The sequence below is a fragment of the Danio rerio genome, chromosome 20 (genome assembly GCF_049306965.1).
Source record: "Danio rerio strain Tuebingen ecotype United States chromosome 20, GRCz12tu, whole genome shotgun sequence".
Classification (NCBI taxonomy): Eukaryota; Metazoa; Chordata; class Actinopteri; order Cypriniformes; family Danionidae; genus Danio; species Danio rerio.
Genome location: NC_133195.1, coordinates 8,833,198 through 8,860,023, shown reverse-complemented (window position 1 = coordinate 8,860,023; position 26,826 = coordinate 8,833,198). Strand labels below are relative to the sequence as shown.

The 26,826-nt window shown below is 36.7% G+C and overlaps 1 protein-coding gene across 1 annotated transcript in view; it reads left to right on the top strand.

Moving 5' to 3' along the window:
- Positions 1-26,826, top strand: part of dab1a (DAB adaptor protein 1a) — a 696,745-nt gene that overhangs the window by 137,407 nt on the left and 532,512 nt on the right. The window contains exon 3 of the mRNA XM_073933202.1: positions 20,539-20,673. The gene's annotated coding sequence lies outside the window, so the exon portion shown is untranslated. The remainder of the gene's footprint in view (positions 1-20,538; positions 20,674-26,826) is intronic.

Below are 26,826 nucleotides of genomic sequence, written 5' to 3'. Positions count from 1 at the left end.
AAACAAAATCTTAAGGGGGGTGACAATATTGACTTAAAAAAAGTTTTAAAAAATAATAAAAATAAACTGCTTTTATTCCAGCCAAAAAAAAAAAAATACTTTATCCAAAAGAGAATGTGTTTTAGAAAAAAAACTCTGAATGCTCTGTTAAGCATCACTTTGGAAAAATAAATAAATAAATAAATAAATAAATAAATCTGCCAAAAAACTTTGCCTTATATTATATTTGATTTCAATGATGCAAAGCCACTTCAAGTTTTGCTAAAACACCATCGCCAAAGAAGCTTGCCTTTACTGAGTTTAAACTGATGCGGGTTATAACAAAGAAAGAACAGTATTGCGCTGGTGGTCATCGGGAGAATCCTGCTCTGCCCACCTCATATATTGGGTCGGCTGACTTGCATGCTTTCCCGAAAACACAGAAAAATGTAATTCAGCGCGTAACGAGGCTGAGCATTAAAACGACACAAACCGAAACCAAAACTTTTAAAAGTGAGGCTTTTCTTCCTTTCTTTTGTCCATTCTTTCTTGAGGTGTATATTATTTTTCTATTTAATTACTGATGACTGCTTTGCAGCGTTCAGCATTGAATTGAATGATTTATGATACTATTTCGTTTGTTTTGTAGCAGAAATATTATTTATTAAATTGGCATGCATATAAAAACAATAGTACAAAATTAATATTTCTTACTACAATGCTTCATTTGTGTTTGATGCAAACCATCAATTTATTTTTCATAAATTAACAGTAGGACTTTATATAGCAGACAACTTACATTAAAGCACATTCAAGGCAGCATGATGATGAGAAATATAATTCATTATTAATATTATTGTCATCATCATCATCATTAATATTTTATAATTATTCAACATTCATTTTTTAATTATTGCACAAATATTAAGTCATCACAGCATTAGTTAGATAGATGTTTCTGTGTTTTGTTAGTCCCAATTGATGTTGTTTTCAAATAAAATAAATCCCTTAATATACAACTTGTCAAATATATCATTCAATTTTGGTGGGTGCTCGTAATTTTTTTCTGGTGCTCCTAAATATTTCAGGTTGGCAGCACCGGTGCTACCAAGTAAGAAAGTTAATTTCGAGCCCTGCATATATATATATATATATATATATATATATATATATGTGTGTGTGTGTGTGTGTGTGTGTGTGTGTGTGTGTGTGTGTGTGTGTGTGTGACAATGGCGGTGATGACAACATGGAGACAGAGTGCAGAAGTTTAATAATGCTCAGCAAACAAATCCAAATCACAAATCTCAATCGTAATCGGTGAAGCATGCAAGATTCAGAGAAACAAACAGGCAGTCCAAACAAGGCAGTCAAGACAAAATCATTAATCCAAGAGCAGTGGTCAACAAGACAGGCACAAAGGTCAGAGCAGAAAGGCAGTACAACACAAGGAGAAAACGCTTGGTATGGCAGCAGATACTGGCAATACTACGCCCTGAGTGTTTGGTGTAGCAATGTTAATATGGCCACCAAACAGAAAGTAACCAACGAAGAACAGACAGTCAGAATTCGGGTGAAGGCTCCCTCTGTTGGCTGGATTAGTGGTTACTAATTCTGTTTGTTACAATATATATATATATATATATATATATATATATATATATATATATATATATATATATTGTAGCGAGCCATGTAATACCACGTCGCCCTGGGCACAAATCCACACCAGCTGGATCTCTCATCAACCTCGGATCGCTCACAGCTGGACCTCATCAGCCAGGGAGAGATAAAAGCCAGCCCCACACAGGAGGAAGTGAGCTTCATTTGACATGACTCCCTGCGCTAACGCTTGTCTCTCTCTCTCTCTCCCACAGCCGAGTCCAGCTCGTGACCGATCCAACACTCTACTTCTCACCAGCCTTCACCATCTCCCCGGAGCACTTGAGCACGCACCTTTAAGAAGAGCACTCATTCACCCCAATATCACTTGTAAATAAAGGCACCCTCCGGGGCATTGTTTGTAACATTATCTACGGTGTTTGTGTTTTCCCTCTGCCTCGCTACAACTGGTGGAGAATGCGGGCATTGCAGAGGGAAAAATTCAGAAGAAACACTCACCATTAAGTAGAAAATAACCGCTGAATTTTTCTCTGTGTTTGTTACAGACAGGCATCCGCTCTCTCTCTCTCCCACGCTTCCTCTTACTCGGCTGTCAACATCCCGTCGCCATGTCGGTGGAAGAGGTACTGCTCCACCTAGCGGAGATCTCCAGGAAACAGAATTCCATCTCTGAGCAGCTTACAGCCAGACAGGATCGACTGGAACAGCAGCTCCGCCAGGCGGCCAGACACCATCCGACTCCCGAAGTGAGTGCGCATCATCATCTCACTAAACTCAGCGACCTGGATGATATTGACGCTTATTTACATACCTTTGAGGTTATTGCCGAGAGAGAAGGCTGGCCAAAAGAAAACTGGGCGAGAATGTTGGCTCCGTTTCTCACAGGAGAAGCGCAACGAGCATATTTTTCACTAGAGACACCAAAAAATGAAGATTACAAAGCGTTAAAAAAGGAAATATTAGCCAGAATGGGGCTATCCACAATCAGCGCAGCCCAACAGTTTTCCCAGTGGTCTTACGACGAGAAACAACCAGTGAGAACTCAAGCAGCTCAACTTTCTCGCCTGGGAAGGCTATGGTTATTGGGAGGAGATCCCTCGGCGGTCCAGGTCGCTGAGAAGGTGATCATCGAGAAGATGATGCGTGCGTTACCCCGACGTTTGCGAACACTCACCAGCATGCGAAATCCTGAGTCACTGGCCACCCTGGCGGAGGCGATCGAGCTGGCTGAAGCTCACATCGCCCGAGATAATGGGGAGAGAGCGGCTCTGCCACCCCGGAGGGTAAGTGCACCTTGGCGACCGGTGGAGGGCACAGCGCGACCAGGCGGCAGACCAGCGGTCCCCAGCCCGATGGACGAGCCGATGCCCACCGAGCCGACGACGCACTCGACCCCGGCCTGGACAGCAGGGTGCGCGGTACACCGCAATATCCCTCCCGAAGCTCCCACCCATAAAGTCCAGCTAGAGGGAAAAACACAAACGGCCACCTTAGACACAGGAAGCGCCATCACTCTGGTTCACCCGAAGACTTTGAAATACCGCCAGGAAAGTAAAAGTCTTATTCCAATCACGTGTGTACACGGTGATACCCGCCACGTACCCGCCCGAAGAGTGACCATCGCGGCGAAACCAGGCAGCTGGCGCATCGAAGTCGGGGTTGTTCCAGATCTTCCTGTGCCCCTCCTACTGGGCAGAGACTGGCCGGGGTTCGATGAACTCCTCACTCACCACCACGCTCTATCGGCTCGTCCAAAGAAGAAGAACAAGTCACGGGCTCATCGGGACCGCAAACCAGCGCTGATGACCACCGAGAGCGATAGAGGGGGTGAGTCATCAATTTCTGCTAATTTATACTTTGATCTGTTTCAACAGATAACCGCAGGAGGCGATTTTGGCAGAGCACAGAGGGAAGATGAAACGCTCAAACACTGCTGGCCGCAAGTACGGATCATTGAAGGTAATGAGCGACTTCCCAGCCCTCACCCCCTCCCACATTTTATTGTGGAAAATGGTCTGCTGTACTGTGTCGCAGAGAGGCGGGGGAAAAAGAAGACACTATTGGTCGTCCCGAGGACCAAGAGGGAGACGGTCTTAGAACTGGCACATACCCACCCGATGGCTGGACATCTGGGAGCGGCCAACACGGTGAAAAGGATCCGCGACCGTTTCCATTGGCCGGGGCTAGACGGGGAAGTAAAGAGGTATTGCCAGGCATGTGACATCTGCCAGAGAACGTCTCCCCAACGACCACCCCCCAGCCCTCTAATACCACTACCCATCATCGATGTGCCCTTCACCCGAATTGGTATGGACTTGGTAGGGCCTTTGCCGAAGTCGGCCCGGGGACATGAGCACATCCTTGTTATCCTCGATTATGCCACCAGATACCCTGAAGCGATTCCCCTGAGGAAAGCCACGTCATCGGCCATCGCGAAGGAGCTGTTTCTGCTATGCAGTCGAGTGGGAATCCCAACGGAGATACTGACCGACCAGGGCACCCCCTTCATGTCCCGGTTGATGGCAGACCTCTGTCACCTACTCAAGGTAAAACAGCTAAAAACCTCTGTATATCATCCACAGACGGACGGCCTTGTCGAGCGTTTTAACAAGACTCTGAAGCAGATGCTCCGACGGGTGGTGGCAGAGGACGGGCGCGACTGGGACCTCATGATCCCGTACGTGTTATTCGGTATCAGGGAAGTCCCCCAGGCCTCCACAGGATTTACCCCCTTCGAACTGCTGTTTGGCCGCCAACCCAGGGGCCTATTGGATGTGGCTCGTCAAGCCTGGGAGCAGGAGCCAGCCCCCCAGCGGTCGGTGATTGAACACGTACGGGACATGAGAGAACGCATCGACAAAATCATGCCCATCGTCAAGCAACACCTGACCGAAGCCCAGCGCGCCCAGCAGAGATTGTATAACCGGCCCACCCAACCCAGAGAGTTCCACCCAGGGGATAAGGTGATGATACTCATACCTACCACAACGTCGAAGTTCCTCGCATCCTGGAAGGGGCCATACACGGTGGTAGAAAGGGTAGGGCCGGTAAATTATCGAGTCCGTCAGCCGGGACGAAGACGGGAAGAACAACTTTACCACATTAATCTTATGAAGAAGTGGGTTGCAGCTCCAGGTCATCTCGTTGCCTTCACTGAAGAAAATCTTCCCGTGGTCCACATTGGTGAGCAACTCTCACCAAACCAGAAGGCGGAGCTGCAAGCCTTGGTTGGTCAGTTCAAGGATGTGTTCTCGGAGAAACCGGGCCGAACCTCCATCATCCAACACAACATTATCACTCCTCCTGGCACCATCGTCCGGCAAAGGCCTTATCGAGTTCCAGAGGCTCGCAGGCTGGCTATCGACGAGGAGATCCAGAAGATGAGAAGGTTAGGCATCATCGAACCATCCCGTAGCCCGTGGTCCAGCCCAATAGTGATGGTCCCCAAACCCGATGGCACCCTCCGTTTCTGCAACGACTTCAGGAAACTCAATGAGATCTCCAAGTTCGACGGATACCCCATGCCTCGGGTGGACGAGCTGCTGGATAGGCTGGGTGGAGCCCGATTTATCTCCACCATCGACCTCACCAAAGGCTACTGGCAGTTACCACTCAGTGAAGACGCCAAGGAGAAAACCGCCTTCTCCACACCCGGTGGGCACTGGCAATACCGGGTTCTTCCCTTCGGGCTCCACGGGGCCCCAGCCACATTCCAAAGAATGATGGACATCCTGCTGAGGCCCCACCAGCCATATGCAGCAGCCTACCTGGACGACCTCATCGTCCACTCAGAGTCATGGGAAGAACACCTATCCCGGTTACGGAGGGTGCTCTTAGATCTTCGACGGGCTGGGCTCACAGCTAATCCCAAGAAATGCCACCTGGGTCTAGCCGAAGCCAGATACCTCGGCTTCCACATTGGACGAGGTCTCATACAGCCACAGCAAAACAAGGTCAAGGCACTACACGAAACTCCACAACCCACCACAAAGACCCAGGTACGTGCATTTCTGGGGTTAGCGGGCTACTATAGATGTTTTATACCTAACTTCTCATCCATAGCCAGCCCCCTGACAGACCTGACCAGAAAGGGGCAGCCGGAGAGGATAAGATGGACCAAGGAAGCCGACGACGCGTTCCGAGCCCTAAAGAAGTCCCTCACGTCCTCACCGGTACTGCACGCACCTGACTTCGGCTGCACCTTCATTCTACAGACGGATGCTTCCGACTCGGGCCTGGGCGCGGTCCTCTCCCAGGTCCACGGCGATGAAGAACATCCCATAATGTATGTGAGTCGGAAGCTGACCCCCGCAGAGACCCGCTACGCAACGGTGGAGAAGGAGGCCCTGGCGATCAAGTGGGCAATCCTGGAGCTAAGGTACTATCTCCTTGGCAGGAAATTCACTCTGGTGACCGACCACGCCCCGCTACAATGGATGGCTACAGCGAAGAACAACAACGCTCGGGTCACCAGGTGGTTCCTGTCGCTCCAGGATTTCAACTTCGACGTACAACATCGAGCCGGGGCCTCCCACGGAAACGCAGACGGACTCTCACGGCTCTGGTCAGGATGGGCAGGTCTGTCGAAACATTCTACCCCCCCTCTCAATACACTGCTCTTCCTTCGCAGGACACCCAGGACCAGGACGACGCTAAGGGGGGGGGAATGTAGCGAGCCATGTAATACCACGTCGCCCTGGGCACAAATCCACACCAGCTGGATCTCTCATCAACCTCGGATCGCTCACAGCTGGACCTCATCAGCCAGGGAGAGATAAAAGCCAGCCCCACACAGGAGGAAGTGAGCTTCATTTGACATGACTCCCTGCGCTAACGCTTGTCTCTCTCTCCCACAGCCGAGTCCAGCTCGTGACCGATCCAACACTCTACTTCTCACCAGCCTTCACCATCTCCCCGGAGCACTTGAGCACGCACCTTTAAGAAGAGCACTCATTCACCCCAATATCACTTGTAAATAAAGGCATTGTTTGTAACATTATCTACGGTGTTTGTGTTTTCCCTCTGCCTCGCTACAATATATATATATATATATATATATATATATAATTAAATTATAATAAAGATATCAATTCCTATGAAGATATGATGCCAACCACAGAGCACTTCTAGAAGTATCCATAATTCTGGACCAGGCTGCATCCTGAGCAGATGGTCATGGAGAAGTAAAGATTATGAGACTGATTCCTTAATGATATAGTGACAGACGAGTCTCTGCAGTGATGAGTTCCGTGGGCCAGCCGGAAAACCCGCCAATGTCCTACTCACAGCTGCAGCTTCTCTACGATGGACGTCCAGCCTTAGCACCTAGACTGCAGCTCTACATAATAAGTTTGGCAAGAGAAGAAATTAACTGAGCCTGGTTTCTCCCAAGAATTGTTTTGGTAATGTGCATTTTTGTTTTTAGTTCATATTGTCTGAACTTATTTCGATTTATGTGGTAAACAAAGAACATAAAATGTGCACAAACTCAATAATTATACTGTAAAACTTAGTTGTAAGTGTTCAAATTCTGTGGATCTTAAAGGTTCTTCATTGAATCATCATCATTTAAGAGTTATTTAAATAAAATAATGTTCATAGAGTATAAAGATAATAACACTTATCTGAATGAAAACGAAAACATTTAAATAATATCATGGTCAACATCTAATATGGTTTGGTGGGTATTTGGTGGATATTATTGGCTGAGCACAAAAGAGGTCAAAGTAATGTCGGATAAGTCATAAGTATCCCCACGTCTTCTGTTTAACCTTCTGAGTTTGAGGATGGTCATAAATATACAGCAGCATCTGTCCAGAATCAGTCCTGTCCTGTCAGAAAGGTGTGTCAGTGTTTTAGTGCACAACCTCTGATCTGTCTCAGCAGAGAGCCACTTCAAAATAACCAGGACAGATGGATTTGCATATGTATACTCTTTAAAGAATGGAAATGCTTCTGTTCGAAAAACGTTTGCCCTTATCACAGCATATGGTGAACATTTCATAATGCACTTTGCATCATTTTAATGCAATTTGCAGTGATGTTTTTAAAGCAATATGTCATGAGTAATACTTTTAGAGTTTCTTTGCTTCATCGAACTTGAGTTCAGCTCCACTTCCTGTCACTCCTTCTAAACAGGAAGTGACACTTCAGGACATGGTTATAGATGGTGCCTGTTTTTCCAGCACTGCTCCAGTGGGCAAATGATAGAGAGAGTGAATGGGTCTGTCGGTGCTAAAGATCAACGCTTGTGCTCTTTGCAACTGCTGTCAGAAGTTTGAACTGAGTTCATTACTTTCTGTTCAGGATGTGATGTACAGGAAGGGGGGAGCGGTTTATGTGATGCATGTCAAAGTGTCACCTAAGGTCTCTGTAGGAGTTAAGGCTATCGCACAGGGATGCTAATATTTACAGTAATTACACTGTGGTATAACATATTAGTTAGATTTCAGAGCTGACCATTAGCTTTTTTTTTTTTTGAGGCTTTTTGAATATACAGTTGAAGTCAGAATTATTAGGCCTCCTGAATTATTAGCTCTGCTGTATATTTCCCCCCAATTTCTGTTTAATAGACATTTCTGCTCTGCAAGACATTTCTAAATTTTTTAATATCTTATTTCGGTAACACTTTTTACAACTACACACTATGAATCATTTACTAAGCATTAGCAAATAGTGAATTCATTATCTGTTAAGCATTAACTCTATATTAATAATCGTTAGTAAGCAGTTTAGAACTGCACCTACAAATGCTCTATTATTAACATTTCAAGAGTTCAGACTTAGCTGATGATTGAATATAAGCATGTTTGGCATGCTGTCCCGGGAGAGAGCCCTAAACCCTGGGCTCCCTCCCGTTTGGAGGGCGAGAGGGGAGCTCTGAGCTCAGGTAGATCTCGAAAACTCCCCCTTGATAAAAACTGATAACTAAAAATTGAATGCTATGAAAGATATGCTGCATGGTGAGAGATTAACTGTAGTGCAAAATTTAGATTTATCAAATTACTTCTTGTGCATGTTTTTTGGAATGTGGGAGGAAACCGGAGGACCCGGGGAAAAACCACCCAAGCACGGGAAGAACAGGCAAACTACACACAGAAACGACCACCGGCCTGTTAAAAGACTAGAACCGGTGACGTTCTTGCTGTGAGGCGACAGTGCTAATCACTGGGCCCCCGTGCTGCCCCATGGAGGGAAAGGTGAAGAGGTAGGGGTGGAAGGGGGGATTCTTCAAATCGAAAATGACTGTAAAGAAAAAACCCTGGCTCTTTATAGTGGGTTGGGAATGGCCTGATTGGTGGATCAAGCATGCTAATGCAGAACCAGCCGCGTTCAATCATAATCACGTGCTCCTCTGGAAATTAGTTTATGAATAAACTTCACAACTACATTTATAATGTGATTAATAATTGTACGTACATACTTTGGTAATGATTTATTTTTTTATTACTAAATTAAGTATTGTATTATTTACAAACCAGTTAAGCATACATAGTTGGTTGTTTTTTAAGATAATTCAGAATGTGTTAGTAAATGATTAATGAACTAATCGGTAATACTTTATACTAACTACACACTATAAATCATTTATGAAGCATTAGCAAGTAGTGAATTCATTATTTGTTAAGCATTAACTCTACATCAATAAGCGTTAGTAAGCAGTTCATAACTGCAGCTACAAATGCTGTATTCTTGACTTATAAGCACCTATATAATGTGTTTAATAATTATACTTTCATACTTAGTTAATGATTTATTTTTCATTACAAAAATAAGTATCACATTATTTACAAACCATTTGTATTTAAGAGTTGTCGAGGGTTTTTAGGATCATTCAAAATGAGTTCATTAAAGGTCATTAAAAAAAAATAAAAATCAGATACAGTCACAAAATCGGAATTGACCATCAAGATATGCACTGTAAATGCAGCCTTAGATGTAGCTAAGCTACATTTGCCTTGCTACATTTCCCTTTAATGTAACTAATAGCCTTGCTCACTACATTTTCCAAGTAGCTTGCCCAACACTGCTAATGTGAGAAACGTTGGTGCCATTTTTGACATTTTTGACCTTACATTTGCCCAAAAGATCAATGCTCTTGTTAAGAGTCGTTTTTCCTCCTTAGATCAATATCTAAAACTAAAACCTGAAGATATGGATTTTCTTTTCTATTTTACTGTTTTCCTTTTTCTTTTCTTTTTTTTTTCTCTCTTTTATTCGGACCACTTTTGGTGTTCAGTGCTTTATAAATACACTAAAGTGAGCTAATACATTTTTTAATAATATTGGTTTATTGTATTGTATTGTATTCTTTTTTTTTCTATTTTAATTATATTTTATTATAATTATTCTTTTAAACATTGCAATTTTTAATTTACTGAATATTTGTGGTATCCGTAGAAATTGTTTATATCCTTTTTTGCTAAGATCTCTGTTTTAAAGCACATAACTTCAATCAAACTTCTCACAGTAAATGATAGATAGATGATAGATAGATAGATAGATAGATAGATAGATAGATAGATAGATAGATAGATAGATAGATAGATAGATAGATAGATAGATAGACAGATAGATAATTAATAAATAAATAAATAAATAAATAAATAAATAAATAAATAAATAAATAAATAAATAAATAAATAAATAAATAAATAAATAAATAAATAAATAAATAAATAAATAATGATTAAAGGAACATTGTGGATTGAGTTTTACTGGACAGCTGGAGATGACTGTGAATATCCATCTATCCATCCATTCCTCCCTCCCTCTATCCCTCCACCAGCACATGTTTGATTTGGCTGTGTGTTTTCTTGAGGTTTCCCTGATGGATCTCTCCACAGCTGGATTGAACCCAGACCTTCTGTTTCTGAGTATTGAATGAAACATGTCTCAATATTGAGCTCTGTCAGGGTTCAGCGGTGGACTCGTGCTCAGCTGTAGATACACTCTTCATTATGCACACACATCGATTACTGCAGCGTGAGCCACCAAACACACACATATACACACGCACACACACGCACACACACACACACACACACACACACACACACACACACACACACACACACACACACACACACACACACACACACACACACACAGCACAGTTCTGCAGTGTGTTATGCTTTTATTCTTCATTATGTTAGAGCAGAGGAGAAGCTCAGCAGAAAGAAACTGCAATCTTGTAATGATATCTCAATAATGAAGAGCAGACTGTGGTCATTGATGTAATGGAAGTATGATGTAATGATTTGATTGATTTATTATTTGATTGGTTGATTGGATAATTGATTTGTTGAACGATTGATTTGTTTGTTCGTTTATTTATTGTTTTTTTTCCTTTATTATTGGAGTAGTTTTCGATATTTATTATTATTTGTTACAGATGTTTTCTTATTCTTTTTGATTTTGTTTTATAATTTTAACATGAAGGAACTACAAAATATTTTATAAAAAGTTGTTATGATATGTTTAACACATAATTTCACATTATTTAATATTTTCTGATGCATTATATTATATTATATTATATTATAATATATTATTTTATATTATATTATATTATATTATATTATATTATATTATATTATATTATATTATATTATATTATATTATATTATATTATATTATTATTCAATCATTCATTCATTTTTTTGTCAGCTTAGTCCCTTTATTTATCCGGGGTCGCCGGATGTTTTCTACGGATGCCCATCCAGCTGCAACCCATCTCTGGGCATTATATTATATTATATTATATTATATTATATTATATTATATTATATTATATTATATTCAACAGTTTTTTTTTTTTTTCTGGTTCTTGATTCTAATAGGCTGACAGCCAAAACATCACAACTAATATAGCTGATATAGAGCCACTGTGCTTTCATTTAAAATTTATATTATGTTATGCTTAATGCAATTTAATTGTATTTTATTATGTAATTTCATTAATTTTTTTTAATTTTATTTTATTTTATTATGTTTTTTTAATATAATTTTATTAATTTATTTTATTTTCATTTCATTTAATTAAATTTATTTTTATGTTTAATTTAATTAAAGTTTAATATTTTATTTTATTTTAGTTTAATTTTATTATTTCATTTAATTAAAATAATTTCATTTTATGTTTAACCTTATTTTATTTTATTCAATTTAATTTTTTTATTTAATTTTTGTGAAATTTTATATTTTTTATTTTATGTTTAATTTGTTTTTTTTAATTAAATTATTTAGTTTAATTTAATTTAATTTTCATTTTATTTAACTAAATGTATTTGATTTTGTTTTGTTATATTTTATTTATTAAAATTTATTTTATTTTATGTTTTGTTTTATTTTATTACTTTAAAGACATTTAATTTTACAAATAACAGCTAACTCAATGTTTCATGTTCCGTTGTTCTACCATATTGCAGATTCTTCTTATTTTGTTCTTTTCAATTCCAAAACCTCACCCTCCACATTCACAAATCCACCCCTCGGCTACATTTAGCTACAATGAAACATCACTCCACCACATATGTGACAAATCAGAGTGTAAGAGTCTGTTATTGGGAGCAGTAATGCGTTATGCCTTCATTTCTGGGCCGCAGTGATAGAGAACAGTGTGCCTGAAGTATGTCAAGCTCTTATCTTTCTCTCTCGTTCATTGTAATATTAAGATTTACAAAATAAAATTGTAATGCTTATTTATTTCTGCCCTCCTCTAAAAAAAAAAAAAAAAAAAAAAAAAACGGAATCCATTTTAGCTGAGTGCTTCATATATCCCTGGAGGTAGGGAATGGTGATTGCTGGGCTGGACATGAATGCATTATGCATGAAGTTTGCCATGTCTCTCTAGATCTCTCTAGCCTTTAGCACAACTCCAGTATTTTCCTCAAATGAGAGAGCGACTGTAAGTATGGAGGCCTGTTTCTGCCACAGGATATAATAATTATCTTATAATAGTAATTATAAAAATTATCTTGTGATGTGTTTTTGTTCCTTAGAATTGTGAGTTTGCTTAACTACGACTTTTTCTGAATTCTGGGTCTGAGTTTAAAGACTCACTGTTGCATCTTTATTTCTATTCTGACTTTATTTTCACAACTGTGAGGACATACTTTGCAATATTTTACAATTTTTTTTTATCTTTCAATCCTGACTTTTTACAATTGCAGATTTATTTCTCCTAGTTTCCCCCGTTTTCAACTCTAACTTGATTCTGTACAGTAGTTTTTTTTTTTTAAATTGCAAATTATTCAAGTTCAAGTCTTATTAGCCCTCTGTTTATTTTTTCTCCAATTTCTGCTCAACTGATTTTTTTCAAGACATTTATAAACACTATAGTTTAAATAACTAATTTCAAATAAAGGATTAATTTTGTCCTTATTATAATGACAGCACATGACATTTTTGTGATTTTCAAGACACTTCTATACAGCTTAAAGAAACGTTTAAATTATTAACTAGTTTAATTAGGTTAACGAGGCAGGTTAGGATAATTAGGCAAGCTATTGTATAACAATTGTTTGTTCTGTTGACAATCAGAAAAAAAAAAAAAAAATATATATATATATATATATATATATATATATATATATATATATATATATATATATATATATATATATATATATATATATATTATCAGATACTGTGAAAATGTCCTTGCTCTGGTAAATATTATTTGGGAAATATTTAAAAAAAAAAGCTAAAAACCTAATAATTCTGACTTGAGTTGTACTGTATATATTATAAATATTATACATATACAATATATTATTATTATCTTCTGCCTTTCTATGAGCCAAAGTCAACCCTGCTAGCTGTAGAAAAGTGTTTTCTTTGGTTCCTTTATCCTGTGTTTGTATAAATGGAGGATCCACCTGGAGATAATTCAGCCAATTGACCAATTTTTTACTTTTATTTGATTCTATATGTATTTCATTCATTCATTCATTTTCTTGTCGGCTTAGTCCCTTTATTAATCTGGGGTCGCCACAGCTGAATGAATCGCCAACTTATCCAGCAAGTTTTTACGCAGCGGATGCCCTTCCAGCCGCAACCCATCTCTGGGAAACATCCACACACACATTCAAACACACACCCATACACTACGGACAATTTAGCCTACCCAATTTAGCCTACCCAATGTGCCGCATGTCTTTGGACTGTGGGGTCTCCACACACGCCAACTGAGCCGAGGTTCGAACTAGCGACCCAGCGACCTTCTTGCTGTGAGGCGACAGCACTACCTACTGCGCCACTGTCTTGCACTCTATATGTCTTTAATTAATTGATTTTTTTTTTTTGCTGTCAGAGATTTAAGGACTCATTATGGAGGAAGGTTAGAAAAGTTTTTTTTTTTTTTTTTTTTCCTGTAAACCTGTAACCTGGCCACTTACCTGGTTACTTTCACTTAGGCATTTTGTCTTATTTCTAAGAGATTCTGTCCTATTTCTAGTCATATTAGCAATAATATGATATTATTATAAATGACTTTATAACTTGAAGTTCGGATATAAGTTTACATCTGGATTTTCAGACCCCTCCTTCCTCTAATATTGTAACTTTATAGGCTATGTTCTGACTTTATTTATAACAAATCTGATAATAAGTCTTACAGTTATTTTTTACACCTCCAAATTCTGACTTTAATTTAATGCCATCTCTCCCACTTTCAAGTTCATAGCCAAGAATCTTGTAATTCTGTTTTCCCACAATTGTATATTCTAAAGATAGTAATTGTAAAAAAAAAACGAAATTGTTTGTCTATTTATTTATTTATTTATTTTATTTTATTTTATTTTATTTTATTTTTAATTTTTTCAAAATTGTTGCTTATCACACTTGCGAGTTTATTACTCTGTTTACAAGGTGCCAATTTTTATTTTTTTGCAAGTAAAACCTTTAATTATCCTTATCTGGTTTTATGTCTTGCAATTCTGCTTTTTCTTCCCATGCAGAATTAAAACTTTGTTTGTTGCAGGTGCAAGTTTAGCTATTGTGATTGCACAACTGTTTTTATGTTAGCTACACTGTAAATCCCCCCAGAAAAGTAACAATAACTTAAACCATTTAAGTTCAAAAACTAATCCTAATGAGTACTGTAAACATAATCCATACACTCTCAGAAATAAAGGTACGGGAGCTGTCACTGGGGCAGTACCTTTTCAAAAAGTACATATTTGTACCTGAAGTCTTCATAATGGTACCTCAAAGGTACTTTTTAGGTAAATTTAGGTACTAATATGCACCTTTTAAATGCCACTTTGGACTATTTGGAGACAAATATTTATCTTTTCAAAAGGTACTACCCCAGTGACAGCGCCCGTACCTTTATTTCTGAGAGTGTATGAGCACTATATGACTCTGAGCACAGTAAAACCCAATAAATGAAGAGAACTCAAACCAACTGAGTACTGTAAAATCCAATAAGCTAAAGCAACTCAAACAGTTTGAGGAAACCGATTGCTACAAACCATTTGAGTTAAAAAAAAATAATAAAATAAATAAATAAATAAATAAAAATAAAAATTAATCTACAGTATATGAGTACTGTGAACTTATTCCATTTAAGTTGAAGTAATGAGGCATTTAATTACCTATTTCCTTTCAACTCTGAGTTGAAAACTGTTTTCAAATGAGTAGAATTAACTTTCAGTCAAATTTAAGGTAACTACACTCATGTAATTTGATAAAGTTGACTGTTGGGTTTTACAATGTAGGTAACATTCTGACTTTATAACAAATCCTAGTTTATTTATTTATTGAATTATGTATTTGTTTGTTTATTTATGCAATTCTGACTGGCGATTCTAGCTTTTAAGCCTCAGTATTGAAACTAAGTTCACAGGCTGTCTTATACTGTAAATCTGCTTCCTACAATTATCTGTTATAACTCAAGAACATTATTAGATGAAAAATTATTATTATTATGATTATTATTATTTAATAAATTATTATTATTATAACTTATTTTGTTTAATTGTTTTTCTAGAACTGTATTTCTCCTAGTTGGAAGTGTCTTGACATTCTTGAAATTCTGACTGAATTCTAGATTTATGGTCCCATGAAATTAAATTAAATTTTTGTAGATGTTAGTATTAGTGTTATTGTTTGTTTTTAAGAAATCTATTTGATAGTGTGCTCCAAAACAGTGACAGAATTCACATTTAGAAGATATAAAACTGATATCAACATGTAACGCTTGTCATTTCCGCCTTAATGGATCAACAATTTTAATCATGTCAACCAATACTACAGTTTCTCATTACATCATAACCAATCAAAAGCTCTTTAGTGTCTGACATGTCCTGCCCCCTTTAAGATGCTTCTTATTTGCTTTTCATTTGATGCACTTGAGCTCAACCACTCTCACTGGCAGAGCGGTAATAAAACAAAACGATATTGTTTGTTTTTAAAAACGGGGAAGTGCTACACTATGTCCCACCCCTTCTTCATGTTTCGGTTGAGATTACAACAAACATTGCATACAAATGCATATTTCAAAGCACTTCACGAGACCTCTAAGAAGAGTCATAATTGTGAGAATTTATTTATTTAAATTATGTGGTGAAAACAAGTTTGGAAAACATCAAGAAACAGAGATATAATTTGAAGGACATATTCGCAACATTACTATAACAAGCAAGCCTGCAGGCATAAATGTCGCCATCCTTCACACAGTATAGTACTTTCAGATCTATTGCATTTGGAAATGCCTCTGGTAGAGCTGTATGTCAATGAAGTTGCCCTAAGTCAAGGACAGAAGCTCTGGGTCACCTGGACGCCCCTTAGGCAACCGGATGAGGTGTGTGTGTGTGTGTGTGTGTTTGTGAGTGGGGATCAGGAGAGATCCGACAGATGGTTGGAGGTGGTTTATTCACAGCAACAGATTTGTAGAGCAGGAGAGCTTGGCGTTCTCATTGGGACTAGTGGAGATGAATAATTTATATCTCATGAATTATCTGCCAAGGAACAAACCTTCGGAATGCTGTTCCCTTTAATTAGGCAAAAGTGGCCAATAGTCACTTAATGCTACGTTTAGTTGCATTAGTGGCTGAAATAGTGGACCCGAGGCGATAAGCTGTGTCTTACCCATAGATCAGTGGATCTCGGCTTGTTTTGCTTCAGGGGGCTGATTGTACAGTGGCGAAGCATCTGGGAGCGGACAAACATTAGTGAAATTGTTTCTTATTTTTGTGCATGTGTGCATTAATTTAACCATTATTCATTTAGACCCAGTACTATGCAGCGTCTGTTTTAGCATGTAGTGTGTTATTTTAGTGTTTTTAAGTTTACTATAATATACTGTAGGAGGTGTCACGTAAATATAATCAAATCAATCCAGTGAGTGGTATAATAAATGAAGTAATCACTTAATCAAAAAATAAAGTAAATCACTTCAAAAATACATATACAGTTGAAGTCTGAATTATTAGCCCCTCTTTTTTTAAATATTTCCTAAATGATGTTTAACAGAACCAGGAAATTTTTACAGTATGTCTGATAATTTTTTTTCTTCTGAAGATAGTCTTATTTGTTTTATTTTGGTTAGAATAAAAGCAGTTTTTAATTTTTTTTTAAAACATTCACAATTATTAGCCTCTTCAAGCTATATATTTATTTTGACAGGTCACAGAACAAACCAATGTTATACAATAACTTGCCTAATTACCCTAACCTGCCTAGTTAACCTAATTAACCTAATTAAGCCTTTTAAATGTCACTTTAAGCTTTATAGAAGTGTCTTGAAAAATTATCAATTAAAATATTATTTACTGTCATCATGGCAAAGATAAAATAAATCAGTTATTGGAAAAATAGTTATTAAAACTATTATATTATATATGTGCTTATAAAATCTTTTCTCAATTAAACATAAATTGGGGGAACAAAATAAATGGGCTAATAATTCTTACTCTGTATAACTTATAAAATTAAATAACATTTAACTTTAGGAACAAATATCAAAGATGTTTGATTGAAATGTAAAATACTGTAGCAATACTGGGTAATACTTTATCCAGTAGCTAGCTCACATGGTCGCCCACTAAGCTAAGCAGGGCTGCACCCGGTTAGTACCTGGATGGGAGATCACATGGAAAAGCTTGGTTGTTACCAGAAGTGGTGTTAGCGAGACCATCAGGGAGCGCCCAACCTGCCCCAGTATAGTGACGGGGACTCCATACTGCTCAGTGAGTGGTGTCTTTCAAATGAGACGTTAAACTAAGGTTAAACCTCTGTCCATTATGGCCTCCTAACCATCCCCATATTATAACTGGCCTCATCACTCTGTGTGGTCTGGCGCACTATGGCAATCGATGGCAATTCAGGTGGATGCTGCACAATGGTGGTGGATGAGGAGATTCCCCCTAATGTGTAAAGCGCTTTAAGTGTCCAGAAAATAATAATAACAACAACAACAACAACAACAACAACAACAATAATAATAATAATAATAATAATAATTATTATTATTATTATTATTATTATAATTATTATTATTACTATTATTATTATCATTTATTTATTTATTTATTTTTACACTCGTTACTTAAAATAGAGTATGAAAATGGATACAATTTTAAAATTCACATTTTTTAAATGTATTAAAGATTTGTGTTACTTTCAACATGTATTTATATCACTACTATAACTAACCTAACTTTAAATAGTAACATTTCTTGACCCAAGTAAGCTACAAACAAAAATAGGTATCATTGGAAAGAAAGTTTCATGCTCAAAAATAAAAAAAAAAGTTATACAATATTTGTTTTTTCATATACAAACACAGGAAAAGATTAATGTAATTTCCTAGAACAAATATGACTTGAAAGTCAAGTGTTTTCATCAGTTTATATTTAAAATTTGATTATGATAACATGCAAAATATGATTTTGGTAAAAGGTTTTTCCGAGGCTATATCTGTGTTCTTCTCTCCCTCGCCGTCAGAGGCATTTTCTCAAAAATGACCTTGCCAAACTAAAACAGTTACAGTTGCTAAATAATTTGTTCTAAATTCACAATCCATGCATCTTCGGAAAGAAAACACGTTGGGCTTTATTATCTATTATCTACAGTTTATTATGCTCAAAATGAAAAAGTTATAGATGCTTAAGTAATGTAAAAAATGCAGCACACTAAACATTTTAATATTTCACAAACAAATATGTGTAATTAGTCATGGAGCAATACAGAAAAGTAATAGGTCAAAAGCTACACATCTCCTGTGTATATGTTATGGATTTGATGGCAATACCATGCAAAATTACATTTCTGTAATTATTTTTCTGATACAATGTTTCGTGATTTTCTTTCCTTGTTTGTGGAGAAGCAGTATGTTGACAACACATACTGGTTTCTAACATTATAGTCTTTTAACATTCAACTTATTTATTTATTTTTATTGTGAAATAATAGACAGAAATTTATAGTATAAGTGATTCATTTGAGCACAAATATACATTGTTTGAAATTAGTCCATTGCATATGCAACAAAAAAGTCTTACAAGAGTTGTTGCTGTTTTGCCCACTCATTCACTAGCAGAAAGCTAAGAGGCTAACAGATCTTAATTCAGCCTAAATGGAAAATATTAGTGTTGCAATGACAGTTTTACACTTATTTATTCAACTGCAACAGCAAAAAAAAAATACAACCATTGCTTCATGGGCTGCCAAAATCACCTACTACTTGAGTAGTACTTGTCACAATCACCAGCGACCTTACAACCAGAGATCGCTGGAAAACTCTTAGTTTTACATGAACTATAAATCTGCTGGTTTATGGACTACAGATCCCAGTCATGCAATACACACACTCACCTACTCCAAGGCTGAGTCTAAAATCGCATACTTTCATACTATATAGTACACTAAAATCAGTATGTGAGCCGAGTAGTAAGTTTAAATTCATAGAATTCAAAAATCAGTATGCGAGAAATACCCGGATGACTTACTACTTCCGGCTAGATTCTGAAGTGCTCATCTTATGCAAGCTGCGCTATCCCATATTGCCCCGCGAGCAAATTCATGAACGGGAGTGAAGCGACGCAACTGACTCGCTAACTGTAGGTCGCGTGACCATGACAAAATGGTGGGTGTAGTACGTCTGAATTCAATTCATACTTTTCACATTCATACTGTATAGAACATACTTTTCTAACGGCCGAGTAGTACGTTTAAATTCAAATCCAGTACCTATTGAGCAGTAGGCAGTTTCAGAGGCAGCCCCAGCCCACTAACACACAGTTGTTGCCGAGTATTGTCTGCTGTTTACATTGCGTTTTCCTTTGTCTTGTTTTGCCATGGTTTTTTTTATTTTTTTTTTATGTGTTTATTCCTGTCTGCTGCCTGCCTCTGACCATCTGCCTGCCTATTGACTACAATTCTGGATTGCCTGTATTCATCTGTTTGCCCCTGTGTTGACAATTGCTTGCCTGACCATTCTAATTAACCTGCATTCGGATCCACACCCCTGTTGTCAGAGTCACTATCCCTGGTTACAGTACTACAGTTGAATTTGAGTTCACTACATGACTGTTAGAAATGTAGTATGAAGGTACCACATCCGCCATTTGTCTTTATCTTTGTCTTTTGACTTTTGTCTTTTGACTTTTGTCTTTATCACATAAATCATGAATTCGGACATACTACTCTGCTCACATACTGTATTTGACGTACTATATAGTATGGAAAATATTCAATTTCTAATGCAGACTAAGTCTTTTGTTCAACTGCATTTCTTTTTATTTTTGTCCAATGTTTACATTATTACTACATATTGATTGATTCACTGATTCATTAATTTACTCACTCAATGATTCAATCAACAACAATTAACCTCCTTTTTTATGTACAGTACTTTGTTCAGAATGTATTCTTAAAATACACTTTGTTTTAATATTTACATTTCTATTCTATGTTTTTTTTTCTCTCTAGGTGTGAAACGCATTCAGATCCTACAAATACCCTTTTGTGAGCCACTGGTTGACACCCGCTTATAAAACCACTGGACATTTTAACCACAGTTTGAAGCCGTGAACTGGTCCTGTCCAAACTGGATGTCTAAATGAGGTAAAGTGAGCATGCTCTCAGTCATTCTTGAGGTTTTGTTCCATTGTGTTTCAAGGTCAGCTGACCTTTGCCCTGACCTATGATTGGTTAGAGAGAAGCAGTGACTCATGGTTTTTGACAAGTTGCTAAGTAACAGAGTGCTTTGGCCTCCATACAGTGAGATTGCTGCATACAACTGCTTTATGCACCCTAGAGAGAAAACAGAGAAAGTGTGTTGGATTTTGAGACTTATTCGAACTAGGTGTGAAAACACCCTTAAATTGCTGGGTTGTTGTATGAGTTTTCAGATGCAAATGGTCATGAACATTGATTAATAGATTTATTAATTTGATACTGTTATACTGTGATGGACTTTTCACGTATATTAAAAATTAAACTGAAATATTAAAATGCAAAACATTATGATTGTTATTGTTCACTACTTTTTTGAAGACCAAACAAACTTTATCTAAGTATAAATATTACATATTGATTTTGTATGGAAATACAATTTAATTCTTTTTTAGTTAAGTCTTCTTAAGTTTAGTGAATTTTGAGTGAAAGTTGTGTGTTCACGTTTTTTTTTTTTTTTTTTATTTTGTCTACATTTAAAAAAAAAAAGCTAAAATAAAAAGCCACATTTAATATCAGGATTGTATCAGTAATTTCAGTGGAAAATACAAGATTAGTAGTTTTAATGATGATGTTTACCTCAAAGTGGTTTTCAAAACCATTTTAAAGAAAGGTAGGTTAGGTTACTTTATTTATACCCGAAGGTAGATTTGGTTTGCAGTCATGAGTCCTCATCTCATAACAGTGCCACACAAAAAGCTCACATAATAACAACAACCGGACATCAAGATAATAAACATAAACACTTATAAAGAATAAATCAACTTCAAGTGTACTGTATTCTTGACAGAGAGATTCCCAAACCATAAGACCAAAGTAAAACAGAAATGAGATTCAAGTAAAGCATGGTCAAATAAAATCATCATGTGTTTATTAATATAGATATATTGTTAAATCAATTTTTATTAAACTGCTACAGATTTATCAATTTGCTTGCACGTTTTACGATTCAACATGCTGATACATGGTTTTAAAATGTTGCTAACATTTTTAACATGAATCAACATACAGCTAACTTGTTGTAGCTCATTGCTAGTAAGTCTTTAGTTTGAATTAATACATTGTAAACATAATTGCTATATGTTTCGTACATGTTTTAGAACATTGCTAGTATGTATCCTACATGATTTAGCACTTTGATAAAATATGTTAGCACATTGCTACCAGGTTTAGCTTGTTAATAAATCAATAACATTCATTATTAGGTATATTTCTAACGTTTAGCACATTGCTATCATGTGTCTTGCACACTTCTAACATATTTTAACATATCCGTTTGCTAGTTTGTTTTAACCTTGAGTTTGCACATTGCACACATCCATTATTAGGTATGTTTCTCGTAAATTTTAGCACATTGCTAGCATGTTTCTAATAAAATTTAACACTGTTAAACGATTTTAGTCATTTGATAGTATGTTTCAAGTTCTAACATGTTTTAGCATATTATTAGCATGTTGTTGACATGATTTAACATGTTCTAACACACACATTGATAGCATGTTTCTAGATTCAGCTTACACATTGCTATTATCCATTATTAAGTATGTTTCCTAGGCCTACATGTTTAAGTACATTCCTAGCATTTTACTGAAATGATTTACTACTCCACTTTTTTTTCAGCTCATTGCTTGTGTGCACATTGGTTTCATTATTAGGTATGTTTTTAACAAGTTTATGTACATATTGCTAGCATGTTTCTAACATGATCTAACACTCTGCTAACATATTTTAGCCCTTTAGCTAGTATGTTTCAAACTTGAGTAAACCCATTGTTATCATCTTTTATTAGGTATTTCTAGCATATTTTAGTGTATTGCTGGCATGTTTCTAGCTCGAGTTAACACATTGCAAACACCCATTATTAGGTACATTTCTATTGTGTTTTAGCACATTGCTAGCATGTTTCTAATGAAATCTCATACTCTGATAACTAACTTCAGTCCTTCGATAGTATGTTTTAAGTTCTAACATGTTTTAGCACATTATTAGCATGTTTCTGACATGATTCAACACTTTTCTAACACATTATAGCACATGGCTAGCATGTTTCTAATGAAATTGCATGATCTGATAACTAACTTGAGTCATTTGATAGTATATTTCTAACATGTTTTAGCACAGTGCAAGCATATTATTGACAGTACTTAACACTTTTCTAACACATTATAGCACATTGATAGCATGTTTCTAGATTGCGCTTACACATTGCTATCATCCATTATTAAGTATGTTTCTGAGGCCTACATCTTTAAGCACATTCCTAGCATGTTACCGACATGATTTACCACTCTGCTAACTTTTTTTTAGATCATTGCTAGCATGTTTCTAATAAAATTGCATGCTCTCATAACTTATTTTAGTCCTTTGATGGTATGTTTCAAGTTCTAACATGTTTTAGCTCATTATTAGCATGTTTCCGACATGATTTAACACTTTTCTAACACATTTTAGTACATTGATAGCATGTTTCTAGCTTGAGCGTACACATTGCTATCATCCTTTATTAAGCATGTTTCTTAGGCCTACATGTTTAAGCACATTCCTAGCATGTTACTGACATGATTTACCACTCTGCTAACTTTTTTTAGCTAATTTCTAGCATGTTTCTAATAAAATTTCACGCTCTCATAACTTATTTTAGTCCTTTGATGGTATGTTTTAAGTTCTAACATGTTTTAGCACATAATTATCAGGTTTCAGATGTGATTTCACACTCAATATTAGGTGTGATTCTAATCATATTTTAACACATGGCTTGTATGTTTTTAGTTCGAGTAAATACAGTGAGCCGTCAAATTAGTCAAATTTGTGATATGTTTCCTAAAGCAATACACTTTGCTAAGTTGTTTTACAACCAAATTTAACATGCTGCTAATATTAGCACATTATTGCCATATTTCTTGCTTGCATGCTTTTTTTTACAATACTTAAAATTTTTTATAATACACACATATGAAAATTAGTTGGTTGGTCAGTTGTTATGTATTAGAGACAATCAAGCCATTTATTAAAGAAATGTGAACAAAATCAACATTGGCCAATAAAGTAATATGTCAGTAAGAGAGAGAGAGAAAAAACACCACAAGTTATCAAAAAATGATGAAGTTTATTGTAGACAGTGGGCTTGACTTTTGACCTGACCTTTCAGAAAACTCTCCTTGCACTTCTTGCACTTTCTCTCCTCTCCTCTTATGTTTTTGCCAGTCTGTCATATTGCATTAGCAACCTTTTCTCAACCTTGCTCAAATGTCTCTGTCAAGGAGCAGCAACACATAAATTAATCAGCAGAGAACCGGAAGATAATTCTGATCAGGGATTTCAGTGACAGAGGCAAAGATGTCCTGCAGCATGAGAATACCCTGTAAAGTAGGATAGCACAGACTTTGATACAGATATGAATGCATTAATTTATGTCGTTGTCTACTTAAGAAAGAGGCCATGCATAATGTATACTGCAGCAATGTGCTTCGAAACCAGTAACCATAATGCACCGAGACACAGCTTTATGGTTTTGTATGTGTGATAGAAGAATGGAAAAAAAGGAGGGCAAAACTATAACCAGGAATTCATCAATCTCTGAAGATGTCTCTTATATTTCAGTTTGAATAATTCATGGTGTGATGGAATTGTATAAACTCTGCCTGTGTGCTTGCAGGATGATGATTCATTTAATATAATAGGCTGTGTTAAATAGCATAACGACTTATCATGGACATGAAAATTAGGCTGCTTGGACACTTTATTATTCATTCTATGGTCTACACTGTCTTCCACAAGAATACATTTTCTTAAACAAATTGTTTTATAAAGCAAGTAAACATTGAAGTATACGTTGGTTGGCAAGTTGTAAAGTTGGTGTAACATTATAGAGTGGCTTCTTAACCATTGTTTGAGTGTGTATAGCAGGAGTGTCCAAAGTCGGTCCTAGAGGGCCGGTGTCCTGCTGATCTTATCTCCAACTTGCTTCAACACACCTGCCTGGAAGTTTGTAGTATACCTAATAAGAGCTTGATTAGCTTGTTCAGGTGGGTTTGATTAGGGTTGGAGCTAAACTCTCCAGTACACTAGTCCTCCAGGACCGAGTGTCGACATCCCTGGTGTATTTAAAAAATCTTGCTATAGTTGTGTATATACGTTTTTTATTTAATCATTTTGATCAGCTTCGTTTGTGTTGATAGTTGTGTGTAGATGTAAATAACTTTTTGTTTGCATAGATGCGTTTATGCTTGGTTTAAATGTCTTGTTTGTTTTGTTTTTGTAGATGATTTGCTTTGCTTTTGTGTACATTTTAGTTTAGAAACATTTTTAGTTTAGTTTGTGTGGATTTTTTTTTTTGTGTTGATGGTTTTGGATTGGCTTAGTTGCGTTTGTACTTTTTATGTGCGATTGTTTTGTCTTGGTTTTGTTTGTGTAGTTTGCTTTGTGCAGAGATATTTTGGTTTTGCTTGTGTAGAATCTTTGTTTTGGTTTGTATTAAAAAAATTATAATAAAAAAAACTGGCTGTAGGCTGTAGGTTTTTGTAGTTTCTTTAAATGGTTTTAGTTCATGTAGTTGTTTTAATTAAACTAATTCATGTATATCTGTTTGTTCATTTTAAATGTATCTTTAATCTTAAATTAAGCAGCAGTAAGTGAAATATCAAATTAATCATAACATTTTTAACTAAAATGCATTTAATTTATACTTTTTTTTGTATGTATTATACATTCATGTATAATTCCCTGTACATGTACTGTATCAACCTAATACTGGTCAAACAGCCAGGGGTGCGTTTCCCAAGCAACGACATAACCTGTGGCTGAATTATCATAGTACTATGCATCGTTTGGGCAAAGATTAACGTAGAGATAAGTGTTTCCCAAAACTGTAGTTGCTTTGTTGCAGATCCATCATCTGAACCACATTAATTATAACGTAAAATGTCCATAACAATGCTCTAAACAGGATAGAGTAACAACTTCTTTAGAGAAAATCCGCTTAAAAAAATATAATAATAAATAAATAAATAAATAAATATGCAAATTGTTTTACATACACACACTTAAAAAAAATAAAAAATAAAATCCAATATTAGTTTTAGTAAAAACAAACACTCATTTTCCATTATTCCAGTATTTTGTTTTCACAAGCTTTGGAGATGTAAAGTAGATTACGCTTACCATAGGTCACCTCTAGCTCTCCTCAAGAGCCACGGCTGCGTTCATAATGGCATAAATGATTCCAAAATGCACCACAAAGGGGGCACGATTGTCAATATGAAGATTGCTCAAACTGAACTATAAGAACATTTTAAAAGCAAATCACACGTTAGAGAGAGACTTTAATGTTTGCTTGTTTTTTGTTTTTCTGAATCATTCCGAGTTTAAATGTTGGAACATTCTAAATGAATGGAGCTAAGGAGTTATGACTGGGATCAGAACACAGCCAGGAACTATGCTTCTACCTACAGCTCTAGAGGTGTAGTTGCAAATGTACAAATTTGTGACGCAGCTTGCGAATGTTTATTGAAACAATGGATTTGGGAAACACCAAACCAACAAACTATGTTTGTAACGACGTAACTTGCAACCTTGGCTAACGATGGTTTTCAGAAACACACCCTAGACTGAACTCCCAATAGGTGTATCTTCTAAATATCCCAAATCGGTCGACCACTGATTGTTGCTTAAATGCATTTATGCCACCTTAATCTATTACCAATCTGTTCAAATGCACTTACAGTATGCGGTATGAAACCATCTGATTTATCTACTGTGCCAAGTGAAGATTTTTGACAACGATTGAATCAGTTTCCAGACTGGACCCCAATCAGCCTCAGTTTGAGAGCGCTAACCACCCACCCCATCAGCCCTTCACAGCTGTCAAACCTCTGTCTATTTCCTCTTTACATAATAGCTGTCATGAAACCCTCTTTGCCATAATGAAACTGGTGTTCCTTCTGAGGAGGCCTGTGGTGTTTCGGCTTTAGTTTTAAGACACACACACACAATACATTATTCTGTGTGATTTATAAGCATGTTTGCCCATGGGGTCTCAATTTT